Source organism: Orycteropus afer, unplaced genomic scaffold (genome assembly GCF_000298275.1).
Source record: "Orycteropus afer afer isolate SDZICR_OR568_19922 unplaced genomic scaffold, OryAfe1.0 scaffold00177, whole genome shotgun sequence".
Taxonomy (NCBI): domain Eukaryota; kingdom Metazoa; phylum Chordata; class Mammalia; order Tubulidentata; family Orycteropodidae; genus Orycteropus; species Orycteropus afer.
In genome coordinates, this window is record NW_006921764.1 from 4,762,511 (window position 1) to 4,779,114 (window position 16,604).

The following is a 16,604-nucleotide window of genomic DNA, read 5'->3' on the forward strand; positions in this document are numbered from 1 at the left end:
TTCTTGTCTTTTTAGTGATCTCTTGCTTTCTTCATGGATAATGTTCTTGATATCTTCCCACAATTCATCTGGCTTTCGGTCACTGGTGTTCAATATCACAGGTTATTAATGAGTCTTCCTCCAATCCTTACACCACGTCTTTCTTCATACAGTCCAGCTTCTCAGATTATTAGTTCAGCATACAAATTGAACAAGTATGGTGAAAGGATACAACCTTCACACAAACCCTTTCTGATTTTAAACCATTATTCTGTTCAAATGAAAACATCTTGATCTATGTAAAGTTTCTCATGAGCAGAATTAAGTGTTCTGGAATGCCCATTCTCCATAATGTTATCCATAATATGCTATGCTCCACACGTCTTTGCTTAGTCAATATAACACAGGTAAATATCTTTCCAGTACTCTTTGCTTTCAGCTAAGATTCATCTGACATCAGCAATAATATCCCTTGTTCCATGTCCTCTTCTGAATCCTGCTTGCATTTCTTGAAGTTCTCTGTTAATATAATGCTACAACCATTTATTAATTATCTTCACCACAATTTTACTTGCATGTGATATTAATGCTACTGTTCAATAATGTCCACATTCTGCTGGACTACCTTTCTTTGGAATTGGCAAAAATATTGATGTTTTCCAGTCAGTTGGCCAGGTAGCTGTCTTCTAAATTTCCTGGCATAAACAAGTAAGCACCACCAGTGCTCTATCTGTTTGTTGCAGCACCTCAATGGGTATTCCATCAATTCCTGGAGCCTCGTTTTTCACCAATTCCTTCAGTGCAGCCTGGACTTCTTCCTTTAATACCCTTGGCTCTTCATCATATGCCACCTCCTGAAATGGATGACCATCAACCAATTCTTTTTGGTCCAGAGACTCTCTATTCCTTTCATCTTCTTTTGATGCTTCCTGCACCATTCAAAATTTTGCCCACAGAATCCTTCAATATTGTAATTCATGATTTGAACTTTTTTTTCAGTTCTTTTAGCTTCAGAAATGCTGACCATGTCCTTCCCTTTTGGTTTTCTAACTCCAGATCTTTGCACATTTCATTATAATACTTTACTCTCATCTATCAGTTTGTTGTACTGTGGTGGACTGCATGTTGCTGTGAGGCTGGAGGCTACTATGGCATCAATATTTCAAAAACCAACAGCATCATCCATGGTGTACAGGTTTCAGCGGAGCTTCTAGACCAAGACAGACTGGGAAGAAGGAATAGGCCATCCACTTCTGAATAAATTGGGCACTGAAAACCTTATGAATAGCAGTGCAACACTGTCTGATACAGTGCCAAAAGATGAGCTCCTGGGATTGGAAGGCACTGAAAATGTGACTGGGAAAGAGCGACCTCCTCAAAGTACAGTCAACCTTAATGAGAATGGAGTAAAGCTTTCAAGACCTTCATTTGTTGATGAGGCATGACTCAAAATGGAAAGAAACAGCTGTAAACATTCATTAACAATCAGAATATGGGATATACAAAGTATGAATCTAGGGAAATTAGAAGTTGTCAAAAATGAAATGAAATGCATAATATCAATAACCCAGGAATTAGTGAGCTGAAATGGACTTGTGTTGGCCATTTTGAACCAGACAATCATATGGTCTACTATGCTGGGAATGACAAAACATATAACCAAAAAATATATACAAAAACACCTCAATGTCTCAGAGGCAACAGACAACATCAAATTACACAAAAGAAGCAGGAAAAGATGGCTCAAGAAAGTAACCAAATAACCACTGTGGAAAGCAGTATCGCGATTCCTTCAAAAGTTGGAAATACAAATACCATTTGACCCAGCCATTCCATTACTAGGTATATATCCTAAAGAAGTGAGAGCCAGGACTCGGGACCATAGTCACAGGGGATATCAAGCTCAACTGGAATAACAAACTACACAAAACATTGTTCCACCTCCTACTTTGGGGAGTAGCGACTGAGATCTTAAAAGCTTGCAAGCGGCCATCTAGATGCAACGATGGGTCTCTCCTCGTCCAAAGCAAAGAAGAATGATGAAAACCAAAGACTCATGGAAGCAATTAGTCCAAGCGACTGTTAAACCACGTGATCCTCAGCCTATATGACTGTACAAGACTAGAAGAATTAGATGGTGCCCAGCTACCACTGTCAACCACTTGGTGGGGGATCTATGCAGGAGATTCTGAATAGAGTGAAGAACAATGTGGAACAAAACTCAAAATCATTTGAGGAAAAAAAAAGGGGACCAGGTTTTCTGGTCTGATAGAGCCTGATGGAACCACTGAGACTACGGCCCCTAGCTGCCCTTCAGGTCTAGAATTGATACCACTCTTGTGGCTTCCAGCCAAACAAAAGACAGACATATGAAGTGAACATTTACACTAAGTAGATACACTCCTTGGAGAGAACAATCACGGGAGAATAGAAGGGTTATGTGTGCACAGGGAGACAGCTCAGAGGGCAGGAGTGCGTGGAGGGAAGGAAACAGGGAAGAGGTAACTGTGGGGAGGAAGTGGGAGCGGAGCTGCTGCATTGTGATACATTGTAGTCAATGTCATGAGACAAAGTGTATGTGAACTGTTCTATGGAAAGTGAATTTCTATTTCTAATTTATTCCATATCAAAAAGACATTTGCAAAGAGCATAGGTCTTAAAGTCAGATACCAATGGGTTAGAATTCCTGACATCCTGATCCTCAGTTTACTTATTTACAAAGTGGGGCAAATAGTACCAACCTTAAAAAATTACAATGGATTAAAAATCGGTAATACATAAAGCACATGCTACAAAATAGGTATTTAATGTTTCCTTTTCCTTCGCTCTTTCTATTTAGATTAAATTATGAATGCATTTATTATAGTTTTAACAGGAGCAACCTCAAAAGGTCATGCTTATCCATACAGGATTTTAAAATGGCCACGCTATGAGCTAGACTTAAAAGCATCTTAATACTGGTCCATTTATTAAAATAATGCAAATGAAAGCTGAAGATTTATTGGTTACTGTCACATCAACAGCAACTGAAAGCTGATTGCTTATGTTAGGTTGGCAATATATATATCAAGTTATTTTTCTTCCTTATTCATGTGTTAGGCTTTACTTTACACATTATTTCAATTTTCACAAATGTTTCCCAATCATGTATTAATTAATGTAATTATATGCCTTCTTCACAAACAATGGTTCTTCAGTTACCTTTGTTTCATACTGATACAGAAGAAGTACACTTTGATTAAGTATTTACCAGGCCCGCACTGGGAAGAATACTCACAGAAGAACATAAGGCATGAAAGAACAATGCATCTACCTATGTTTTTTCCAAGTGTTGCTGCAAGCTTTTTGGTCTAAGGTTCGAGCTGAAGTCTCTAGATAACAGCATTCCTCAACAAAATGTTATCATTGAGAAGCGTTTTAATACTGACCTTGATCCTAATGGGAATAAGTTACTATCTGAAGTCAAATCAACTATTTTAGTTTATAAGAATCATTTAAAGCTCTAAAAAGACACAAACATTTTAAAGCTGAATTTTTTTAAATGGTAGAAATCTACCTCAATGAGTCAATTAAATTTTTGAATAATTCTCCTTTATTTGGGGGAAAGGAATAGGGAAGAGAAGAATGGAAGCATGCAATTTTCATAAAATCAAAGTAGGTACGTTTACAAGGACTTAAAAGGACGATGAAGTAGAAAGCTGACTGACCTGAATATGTCAAAGTCATAAAAACTGCACTGAAGAAAAGTCACACCATGTGATAAAGATAAAAATGGCAAAAACTCTTATTAAATTTTTAATTCAGAATACAGATTCCCCACCCACCCACTGTCATCGAGTCGATTCTGACTCATAGCAGTGAGTCTCTCTAGGACAGAGCAGAACTGCCCGACAGGGTTGCCAAGGCTGTAAATCTTAATGGAAGCACACTGCCACATCTTTCTCCCACAGAGCGGCTAGTGCATTCAAACTGCCAACTTTTTGGCTGGCAGTTGAGTGCTTAACCATTGTGCCACCAGGGCTCTCAGTACATAGATTAATGTTTCATTTATATGTTACCATTATGGCATTGCAAAGTGGTTTATTATAAATGTCTTCATGTGTCATTTATTTATAATAGTATACCAACTAAATAAATTTTAATATGAATGTGCATATCTTACTAGTTAACTATATTTTAATAATGAATGTAACAGCTTAAAGATATACTTTAAAAAATCCAAACTCACTGCTATCAAGTCGATTCTGACCCTATAGGGCAGAGTAGAACTGATCCATTGGGTTTCCAAGGCTGTAAACCTTTAGGGAAGCAGATTGCCTCATCTTTCTTACAAAGAGTGGCTGGTGGGTTTGAACAGCCAAATTACTGTTTAGCAGCTGAATGCTTTAACTACTGTGCTACCAGAGCTCCATATATGTTAATAATGTAACAATTTAAAGACATACTTAAAATAGGTATGTGAAAACAAAAGGCTTCCATTTTATAAAAAATCTGAATTACACATCATGCATAAAAACAAATTTACTAATTTTTTCAGTGTTAACAAAAATACATAGACTTGCATTAGATTTATTTTGTAGAGACATCATAAAACCAAAGATCTTATAGCTTTTTTATTTGTCAAGACAAACTGAAACAGATTTGCCAAATAAACCATTTCTAGGTTAAATATAAGGAGCTCTGGTGGTGTAGTGGTCAAGGTATCCGGCTGCTAACCAAAAGGCTGGTGGTTCGAACACACCAGCCACTCCGTGGAATAAAGATGAGGCAGACTGCATCCCTAAAGATTTATAGCCTTGCAAGACCAATGGGGGTTGCTACGAGCTATTGACTCCATGGCAGTAAGTTTGTTTTTTTCTGGTTTGGCAGTGTAATGGTTTAAGCATTCAGCTGCTAACCAAAAGGTCGGTAGTAGGAACCCACCAGCTCTTCGCAAGAGAAAGATGGCAGTGGGCTGGGTTTGGTTTGGATTGGGTTAAATATAACAATATTTGAAGGCAGACTCAAAGAATGTTAACAGCTAAAAAAAAAAAAATCTTAGAACATAGCGTATAAACCTCTTTTTGCCTGGTTACCTACATTCTTCCACATCTATTTTTTCCATTCATTTAATTAGCCCAAGATATTCTTTTAAATTGTCAACAGCAAATATGCATTGCTTGAGTCGTTCACTTTGTCCTGAAATTGCAAATGGTTTCTATTATTGCCGATGTTGTTAAAAAGTTACTTCAATGCTTACTATTCTTCTAAACTTAAGAACTAGCTCTGCTCCTTGAAAATATTTTTTCAAATAATAGTTACTCATTGTAAAAATAATGATTCCTATCTATGATATTTCATCCTATATCAAGAAAAATTAAATTTTATGGAAGACTTAACAATGCATGTTAAACTGCAGTTGTCGGATGGGATTCAAATCTAAATAAGTACTTTTGTTATTAATACTAGAAAAAAACAGTTAATTTGTTTTTACGTACTACATAAAATTAAGATGATTTTCAATAGATGTTTTTGGACACAGAAAAGGCAAAGTAAAAATTGCCACCCTTATAGAAAAATGACTAACCATCCAGAAAATACATTATTACAAACTTATAATTCAATTGTAATTATTTTAATAATAAACAATTATCTCTTGAGGTAGCTTCTCAACTACCAGTGATCTCTTCTTCTCTAGGTAGAGCCATAAACACAGGGGTAAGGAGCACATCTCAGACATGTTGACATACTTCCTCGGTAGACACGGCAATCTAGGTTTTCAGTCTCTCCTCCAGACATCTGAAACTAATACAGTACCTTGGGGTCAAAACTGATCAATGAATAAAGGACTATGACTGAGAGAGAAACACATCCACAATTACTTTAAAACTGAAAGGCAGCATATACCTTCCCATTATTCTTCCATTCTCTCCCATTGGAACCAATTCAAACGCTTGAAAGGAACTAATAACTGAAATCAATAGCTAGTATTTCAACATTGTGTGCACCTACAAGGATTAAATTCTCATTGCATATGAAAAAGATATTACAAGACCCAATATCTTTATGTAAGTAAATTAACAGCTTGTAATTGGTTTCATTTAAAACAGTACTTCTAAAAAAAGTAAAGTTTCTTCAAACCACTTTTTAAAGCCAGCATACGACAGAGGATTTTCTTGGAGAGACTTTCCAAAATTTGATAGACTGCCAAATCCTCTGGCTAGGAATATTAAGTTTTTAATCTGCAACTAATTATATCTTTTCACAGTTCATGGACTTCATCTTGTAGCAGTACAGATCCCTCTAACTCACACTGAAAACAAAGAAGGCTTTTCTACAGAAACCTGTATTTCCTCATTTTCTCCTCCACCCAGTGCCATTCCTTTCACCCCAGTTATACCTCCTTTAATTCAGCACTCTCCCCTCAGAGCTAGCTGCTTTTCTGCCCTTCCTTATGCCTCATTATCTTCAGGACCAAGAAGTAACAGTGTCAAACCAAACCCACTGCCATCAACTCAATTCTGACTCACAGCCACCCTATAGGATGGAGTAAGAACTGCCCCATAGAGTGTCCAAGCCTGCAAATCTTTAAGGAAGCAGAATGCCTCATCTTTCTCCCGAGGAGCATTGGTAGGTTTGAAGCACCAGCCTTTTAGTTAGCAGCTGAATGCTTTGGCTACTATGCCACCAGAGCTCCTAACTATGTGGAGGAAGGCATAAAGAAGTATGAGACAAAAGGAAATGAGAATACTTAATTGTAACAATTCACAGCAAAGAGATTCAATCTTATCGATATCTACTATGTACCAAGTAGTCTTCCATGTGCTATAGGTCCAGGATAAAGAGGAAAAATTCAAGAGTTATTTAAATAAAAAGAAATCATAACAGATTAAAACAGGAAGGGAAAGAAGAAAAAGGGATTAAGTTTGATAGATAACTTGGATAAAGCATAATGAACTATGGTTTAAATTTAGAATAAAATTGTAATGCCCCAAATTCAATAAGGTAAGACCAAAAAAGATACAGGTTAAAGAGGCATAATTTAGAAAAAGCAAAGAATTATGATTATGATTATACTTCAGGAACAGGAGTCCCAGAAGAGTTTGCTATAAGTATCCATAAAATCAGTAAAAGATCTTCACTATGAATAATACCCTAGAATGAATCTCAAAAGTTTTTACTAAATGGTCTACCTAAGGTTAAAGCTTGGTATCCTTTCCTTGACAATTCTGGTTAAGATCCAAATCCTTAAATGATAGCATAGAATCAATGCAGACACTAACAATGAAAAAGCATATTTAGGTCATCATATCTATACAATACTATCTGGCACATGGCCAACAAGTTTATCTGTCCCATTACTCCTGGGATAAATATGTTATCAGTTGTACAATCACACTCACGGTTAGTCTTTAGTAAACAATAACTTACCAAGATTTTAGAATAAGGTCAGAGTATTTATGTGGATAAATTTCCTAAGAATTGGAAGTATTCAATAATGACTTTCTAGTTTCTTCACTGAGCCCTAAATTGAAAAAAATAGTTCAACATGACTCAGCACCATTTCCATGAATCTGTTTTTGGCTGTTTTTGTCTTGTCTCTTTTTGGTGGTGGTAGGGGAGGTGTTCAAAAGGTTTGTGCTTCTTCCCCCCCCCCCAAGTATCTATTACATTTTTTTGTGAAAATATACACAGCAAAACATGTTGTCATTCACCAATTTCTACACATAATGTACAGTGACAACCTTATTATTTCCATTCTAGTTGTTTCACTCACATTTGAGGGCAGTTTTACTGTCCTCAAACTTCTCATCTATGCTTCAGAGTAACTGTCGTTCATCTGATCCACTGTTAAAAGAGTGCAGTCCTCAAGGCTGACCTTATTTACTTTTTGAGCTAACCTGTTATTTAGTTAAAAGTGACTTCAGGGGTCAGTTTTTGCTTCACGGCTTAAAGAATATCTCAGGACAATCGTCTCAGGGAATCCTCCAGACTTCATGAGTCCAGTAAGTCTGCATTTTTTAAGAATTTGAAATTCTGTTCCACATTTTTCTCCTTTTCTATCAGGTTCTCCTCAAGGATCTCCAGTACCTAAGTACCTAAGACATGTGACTGCTGACCAGAATGTCGGCAGTTCAAACCCACCAGCCACTCTGCGGAAGGAAGATAGGGCGATCTACTTCTGTGAAGATTCACTGCCTTGGAAACCTGATGGGAGTCACTATGAGTCGGAATCAACTCAATGGCAGTGGGTTTGGTTTTGTTTTTTATCACGTTCTATGTAGTTTTATGAATATGGATTTAAAACCTAATTGCTTTCCCTGAAAATGAATTTTAAAAATGGGCAGAGAAGGGGAAAAGAACAGAATGGAAGGAAGGACCCCTATATTTTTCAAAAATAAATCCCATTTTCAATGCTATTCAATAGAATTATTTCAATCTCATTGATAAAGATTGTAATTAACATTAACTACACAAAATAAATTCTTAAGTCCACCAATGGTGAATGAAACAACTGATCAATACACCTTCTTTATCAAAAGAGTGTTTATACCTCATTAATCACATTAGACTATAAAGTCTTACCCATAGTAGATCAAATGCTAATTACTATTTCCAAATAGCTACCTGTAAGTTAAGAACTTTCAGAAAGAATAGGTTATGACCATAAAGAGTGCCTTGCTAATTTGATATGTAGAAAATACATTCTAAAAGAGGAGTTGTAGGAGCCTGTAGCTACATAAAAGGAAAATGAATTGGTTCTAACAAAAACAAGTAACAGGTAAAAAACGTTCACCAAGTATCTTTATGTGGGGCTTAATAACTGTGTGCATTTACGGGAAGGGGGGAGGGATGGGGACTATAAGTATATTACCTGAGGGCAGGAAATTCAGACAAAAAGTCCCTATTCGTGAAAGCAAGTGGTCAGTTGCCAGGGTTTCTTAGACTTCTCTGGTACTCATTTGGTTTATGACATTCACAGCAGCCAGCAGGGATCGCTGCAGGGAATGGGCGCATAAGGGATACAGAAGGGAGGAAGTTTAAGGGAAGAAAGGGAAGGGAATGATATGATCAAGTATTTAGCTGTGATGCACTTTAAAAAGAGAAAAGTACACTTGTAGTTCACACTAGATTAACTAAAGGAAAACACTGCTTAAATTCTAAGATGAATTAATCACTTAGAATTTCTTCCATTCTCTGACATTAATGTTACTATTACTATATTAAATATGCATTTTTATATTAAAATATTAACAAAAATGAGACAGATATGTTGTGCAAGGGTTAGACAAAGACAGAACTGTATACTTTAACATTAAATGGAACCAATTAAGACCAGTACTATACAAGACAAGCAATCTATAGACAGGAGTTATCAAATTAGTTTAATTGCCAAAAGCCCCAGTTAAACAGGCAAAAACGGCATTCTTCATTTTATAGAGAAATACTAAGGTATTAAATTATTTATGAAAAATAATCTTCAAAGACAGATCCAGTAATAAACTATATTTACACACTCAAAGTAAACTAGAATATAAACCAGAAAAAAAAAAGTTTTAATCTAAATTTTCTGGACATGAGTCAAATTTTAAACCTTGCCAAAAATGTTATTCGGGGTAACCAATTTATGCTGTATATATTCAATGAAAGCCAAAGTAATATAAATGAATTCACTCAGTCATTCAAAATTGTTTTTGAACAACTAGATCCCATAATGCTATGGCAGATGCAACATAAAATGGTGATAAGGACAGTCATTGCTCTTGGAACTCAAAGCCTCAAAGAGATGAAAATCTACAGAACCAACAAACAGGAAGCCTTTGTTTTAATAAACTACACAGGCTACATTTAAAGACTTACAGGATTTAAAACCTGGAGGGAACTGGTAAATACTGATATTTTTGTTAGGTGCTATTGTGTCAGTTCCAACTCTTAGCAAGCCCATGTACACCAGAGCAATACACTGCCGGGTGCTGCACCATCCTCACAGTTGTTACTATGTTTGAGCCCACTGTTAAAACCACTGAGCCATCTTGTTGAAAGACTTTCTCTTTTTTGCTGACACTCTATTTTATAAGACATGATGTCCTTCTCCAAGGACGGTCCCTCCTGATAACATGTGCAATGTACTTAAGATGAAATCTCATCATTCTAACTTCTAAGGAACATTCTGGCTGTATTTCTTCTAAGACAGATTTGTTTATTCTTTCGGCAGTCCATGCATGGTATATTCAATATTCTTCACCAACACCATAATTCGAATGCATCAGTTCTTCAGTTTGATTCTTTGTCCAGCTTTCACATGTGTATGAGGTGAGAGAACACTATGGCATGGGTCAGGCCCACCTTAGTCTTCCAAGTCACATCTTTCCTTTTTAACATTTTGAAGAGATCTTCTACAGCAGATTTATTTGCCCCATGCAAATTTTCATATTTTCTGTTTATAATGATGTTGCTTATTGGTCCAGTTGTGAGGATTTTTGTTTTCTTTATGTTGAGGTATAATCCATACTGAAGATTAATCTCTGATCTTCAATAATAAGCACTTCACATCTTCACTCTCAGCAAAGCAAGGTTGTGTCATCTTCATATCACAGGTTGTTAATGAGTCTTCCACCAATCCTGATGCTGCATTGTTCTTCATAGAGTCCAGCTTCTCAGATTATGTTCTAAACACACAGATTGAATAAGTATGGTGAAAGGACGTAACACTGATCCACAACTTTCCTGATTTTAAACCAAAGAGCATCCCCTTGTTCTGTTTGAATGACTGTTCTCAGTCTATGGACAGATTCCACATGAGCATAATAAAGTTTCTGGAATTCTGATTCTTCATCATGTTACCCAAAATTTGTTATGATTCACACAGTCAAATACTAGTCAATGAAACACAGGTAAACATCTTTGTGGTACTCTCTGCTTTCAGTCAATATCCATATGATATCTATCAGTTATGCTATCCCTCATTTCTATTCAAAAGAGGAGTGTAGACTAACCTACTTAAAGCTGCGTCCAGAAGGGAAGATGTACAAGTAAAATGAAGCCCAAGTACGGCCTGTAATTGGAAAGATGCAGACAATCTAGCAGCAGGAAATAAGACAACAAAAGATAGGAAATAATGGAGAAACGTGTAGTATTGGAGAATACCAAAAAAAAAACTAACTGCCGTCGGGTCGGATGCGACTCATAGCCACTCCTCCTCGGGTTTCCAAGGCGGTATCTCTACAGAAGTAGAATGCCCAATCTTCCTTCTGAGGAGTGACTGGTGGGTTTGAACCGCCAGTCTTCTGGTCAGCAGTCAAATGCCTTAGGCACTACACCACCAGAGTTCCTAAAGATATAAAATGACACCTAAATTTGGAGGATCCTTAACATTTCTGAATATTTATCTTAACTATTCCTTTTGAATGCATGCCCTATTCAGAGAAAACAGATTTAATAACTACCCATTTTAAAAGCTGTCACTTACTTGCTTTAATTTTCACAAGGAGCTCTGGTGGCATAGTGCCTAAGGCATCTGACTGCTGACCAGAAGGTTGGGCAATCTACTTCTGTAGTTATACTGCCTCGGAAACCCAAGGAGGTATCGCTATGAGTCGGATCCTTCTCCACGGCAGTGAGTTCGGTATTTTTGGTTTTCTATGACATTCAGACCACCTCTACCTCATTGTCTCTCCTTCCAGAAAAGTTGCATGGTACTTTGCTTGTGCCTGTCTGTGCCTAAGCCATTGGACTGCTAACCAGAAGACAGTTGGTTCAAATCCACCAGCCACTCCTCTACTTCTGTAATGACACTGCCTCAGAAACCCAAGGAGGGGTCACTATGAGTCGGGACTGACTCCACGGCAGTGAGTTTGTTTTTTTTTGTTTTTAAATCCTGAAATCACTCATCTATCAGACTTAAGTTTCCAGAAGACATTCTACCTCTAAATTTTATTTGTGTCTCTTTCTTAAGTTTGGGAGGAAAAAAAATGACTTAGCAGTGAGAATAATCATATTACTTAAAGATAAGATTATAAATCTTATAGTTCTCGAATGATAGTTTTATAGTACATCTCAGGTATATAAAGTTGTATCATTACAGAAGTAAAAGTTTAGGACAAAAATTCAAATTAACATTTAAAAATACAGTTTGGTTTACTGAATTTACTAGTATCCCTAAACGTATCTGTGGGCTAAAAAATTACTTTACCTCAAGTAATTTGGCCTTTGTCCTTGGTTCCAGAAAGCTAGCTCTACACCCTTTAATTTCCTGAGTAACTGCGGATCTAAAGCACAGCTAATGATTTGTGCTAATGAGTGGTGGCTAGTCAAGCCAGAAAGACATGTCTTGATAGCAGCTCATCTCATGGGGTGGGGGGTGCCATTCAATCAATTAATCATGCATATGCAACCAGGCTCAAATAAAGCATCTGGACAAGGAAGTTCCATGAGCTTCCTAGTTAGTGAAAGACATCGATGCATGGGGGAGGGGTGGTGCATTCTTTAGGACATGGAAGCTCCACACTGGGACACTTCCTAAACCTCGTCCTACATGTCTCTTCACTTGTATCCTTTTTTGCTATAACAAAGCTGTAATCATAAATAGAGCACTTTCCGTGAATTCTGTGAGTCTTTCCAATGGCATAGTGGCTAAGGGACTTGACTGCTAACCAGAAGGCTGGCAGTTCAAACCCACCAGTCACTCCTCAGAAGAAGATGGGCAATCTACTTCCATAGTGATACTGCCTCAGAAACCCAAGAGGGGTCGCTATGAGTCGGGTCTGACTCGACGGCACATAACAACAACAACAGGAGTTGTGGGAGCTAGCAGATCAGACGTGAGGGAGCCCAGGGTAGACTCCCAACCTTGCAGCTGGTATTCTAAAGGGGTAGAGGAAAACCCTGAATTTGTAACCACCAGGTCAGAAATGACAGAGTTGAGGGGAGGCTCCTGAGCTTGCTACTGGCATCTTGTAGGTACAGTGGGAAAACCCTGAATTTGTAACTAGCAGGTCAAAGGTGAGGATGCTGCATAGACTCTCAAATTTGTAAATGGCATCTATCTATTTGGCAGTCTGAAGGACAGTGTCCTTTTAACTTGTAAGATCTGACCTAACTTCAGGTGGCTAGGGCCAGAGAAAAAAGTGCTACATGTAGGGCAGCTGCCATCAGAACTAGACAGAAAAGTAAAAAGCAGGGATTTGTTGTATGCTCAGAGTTGAGGACAGAACAGTGGGATTCTGAAGTTTGCATAGTAGTATCCCTAACACATAAGAGGTTTGCAAATAGTTAACAGTAGAGGAAAACAACCCTTGATGGTATGCTCACAGGGGCACAAAGTCAAGAGATCTCTCAGTTAATGGTATTCTGGGGTAGAAAAAGAGTATATACACACATAAAGCTAATATTAAGCTTTAAAGCATAGACCAATATTGAGATTCAAAATTTACATACAACAGTCATCATGGCTAGGAGAAAAATGATGATAAAAACTTAACCTACAAATAGTAAGCTTACTGTATGAAAAAATCAAGCAAACAATAAATTACTATATCTTCAATTATATTTGCTTCAGCTCTCAATTTTGTTTACATAATTTGCCCTCGATATGATCGTATCATATTTCAGTCATAGAAATGGTCATGAAGCCTTTGGCCTGTAACTTACATTCAAACTGAGCTGTAGTCACTAGTATCAACTATTTAAATACACACTGGTATGTAACAGAAATATTAAATTACTCATCTTTAATAATGTAATATGCAAAATTTAAAATATGCATAACTGAAAAAAGGATCAACTTATTAAAGGAACGTTTAGACTGGAAATTGCAATGATAAGGTGAAGTGTAATATTGCAAAAAGTAAAATTGTGCAAGTGAAAAGAAATGAGTGTCGAAATTAAGTTCCCCCGACTTCAAATGATTGCAAAGTCAAAAGATGATGTTCCTCAACTCTAAAGACTGCAGAGTTAAAGGATTCCTAAATAATAAAACATTTACCTAAAGCATACTACCGCAGGATGGTGAAACACCATAAAAGAGTAATAAAGGAAGTACTGAAGATTGGGTGAAAGAAAAGCCAACTGTTAGGTAAGGACAACAGCTCACAATGGCCTGACCTAGCATCATCGAACTGAAATGAAAAAGGTGCTCACTCATTACTTTACAATTCAACACTACCTCGGGGCAAGTTACAAATCTCAAGGTTTGAATTTCTTTCTCTGAGACAGGTATAGGTCCCTTCTAGGTCTAGAGTGGCAATAGTATATCACCCACTAAACCAAGCATCCAACTCCCCTTTCCATCAGAAGTCTTCAAATCAATCTACTGACAGTAACTTTCACAAGAATCAATATCTAGTTTTAGTTGAAAATAATGTGAAAGAAAGTAAGGGCACCCGCTCTATTTCAGATACTTCTGTATACTGTACTAAAAAGCAACAACAAAAAAAAGGCCAAAAACCTATCCTTTAAAATCAAATGTACAATTCACTTTGTAGTAAATCTATCCCATAAACCAAAAGATACTCATTGAAACCCACTGCTATTGAGTCAATTCTGACACATAGTGACCCTATACGACAGAGTGGAACTGTCCCAAATGGTTTCCAAGTCTGTATATCTTTATGTAAGCAAACTGCCATGTAGTTCTCCCACAGAGCAGCTGGTAGGTTCAAACCAACAACCTTTCTGTTAGCAGCTAAGCGCTTAATCATTGCAACACCTAAGGAATGACACAAAAACAAATGCATTGTTGTTGCCAGACTAAAACATTTACAGCCTAAATTAGATCATAGACAAACAGAATGCATCTACATTTACATGTCTAACCAAATCAAACCAGACTTACTGCCATCGAGTCAATTTCGACTCATTGTAACCCACTCTGAGTTTCCGAGGTGGTGAATCTTTACGGAAGTAAACTGCACAGTCTTCCTTCGTGGAAGGCTGGGGGGTTTGAACCACCAATATTCTGGTTAGCAGTCAAATGCCTTAGGCACTATGCCACCAGAGCTTCTCAGATATCTAAAAGGCATCCAAAAATCAATGTATATAAAACCAAACTCTTGATGATCTCCCATAATCATGTTCCTTTGCAGTGTTCTCCAACTTAAAACCAAACCAAACGTATCGCGACTGAGTTGATTCCAACTCAAAGAGACTCTATACCATAGAATAGAACTGCTCCATAGGGTTTTGAAGACTGTAAATCTTTATGGAAGTGGACTGCCTCATCTTTCTCTTGTGCAGCAGCTGATGGGTTCGAACAGATGACTTTCTGGTTAGCAGTGCGTGCTTTAACCACCACACACCACCAGAGCTCCTAGGTTGTTCAATTTAGTTAATGGCAATTCCACCTTTTCAGTTTGCTTATGTCAAAAACTTTGGAGCCATCCTTGATTTTTCTCTCAATCCACCATCTGCTCTGTAAACAAATCTCCTCTGATTAAAATACATACATTTTACCTTCAAAATACATACATCTAGAATCTAATCATATCTCATCAATTCCACTGCATCTACCTTGGTCCAAGTCAGTGTCTCACCTGGAGAGTTAAAAGTCTGTTGGGCTTCTGCTTCTGTTAGCAGGGTACCTGAGACCCTGAGCAGGGGTGCTTGCCTTCTACTAACAAACAACTGAACTAAAAACCAAACCAAACTCACTGCCATTGAGTCGATTCTGACTCATAGAGACCCCGTTTGGGTTTCGGAGATGGTAAATCTTCAGAAGTAGATTGCCCAGTCTTCCCTTCACAGAGTGGCTGGTGGGTTTGTATCACCAGCCTTCTCGTTAGCAGTCAAATGTCTTAAGCACTACACTACCAGAGATCCTTAAGAATTGAACAGGAGAGGCAAAATATCCACATGAACCAAAGCTTATTAAAAAGACAGAGGAGAGGGGAAGGGCTCCCAAGGGAGAGACAGAGAGGGGCTTTCGCCCCCACTAGCCTTCAGTCTCTTCCTGAACAAAGAGATTCCTAAGCTCTATAAGAGAACTTAGGGGGAGAAAGGCAACATCCTTCATGAAATGGGTGGGGTCCTGAGGTTCAAGTTATGTATGCGTGATGTCTCTGGACCCAAGTTCAGGCACCAGTGATAAATTCTTGTTCTTGCTTGTTTCTGGTGGAAGGTCACTTTGTTGGTCACAATGACCTTTACTGCACATGCTCTGCACCTGGTGGCCACCTAATGAGAGACTTAAAAAAGTAACCCAGAGGTTTATCAGCAGTTTAGAACTAGTCAAGCTTAGGACCTTTTAATTTGTAGCCTCTTTATCTTGCCCAAACACCTGGTTTGCCAACTAATCAGTTTTCTGACGCCAGCAGCCAGAATCAGGTAGTGGTCTGCACGTAGGCTAAAATTTCAAGGATATTGAGTCAGGGGTCTGTTTGACCTGGCTAGCCCAATTCCCTGCCTGTCTCACTTCCACCTTTGTCCTCCTGTAATTCACATGGCTGCTAGAGTGACCCTCAAAGCTTTCCAATGGCTTCCAATTTCACTCAATGTAAAGGCCAAAAGCCCTTGTGAGGCCCCTGTTTTCTCTCTGATCTCATCTACCTTTACTCACTTCACTCCTCACTCCACTTATATAGGTGATATTGATACTTTTTAAATGTGGTTGTTGTTATGTGCCAGCGAGTCGGACCCGACTCATAGTCGGG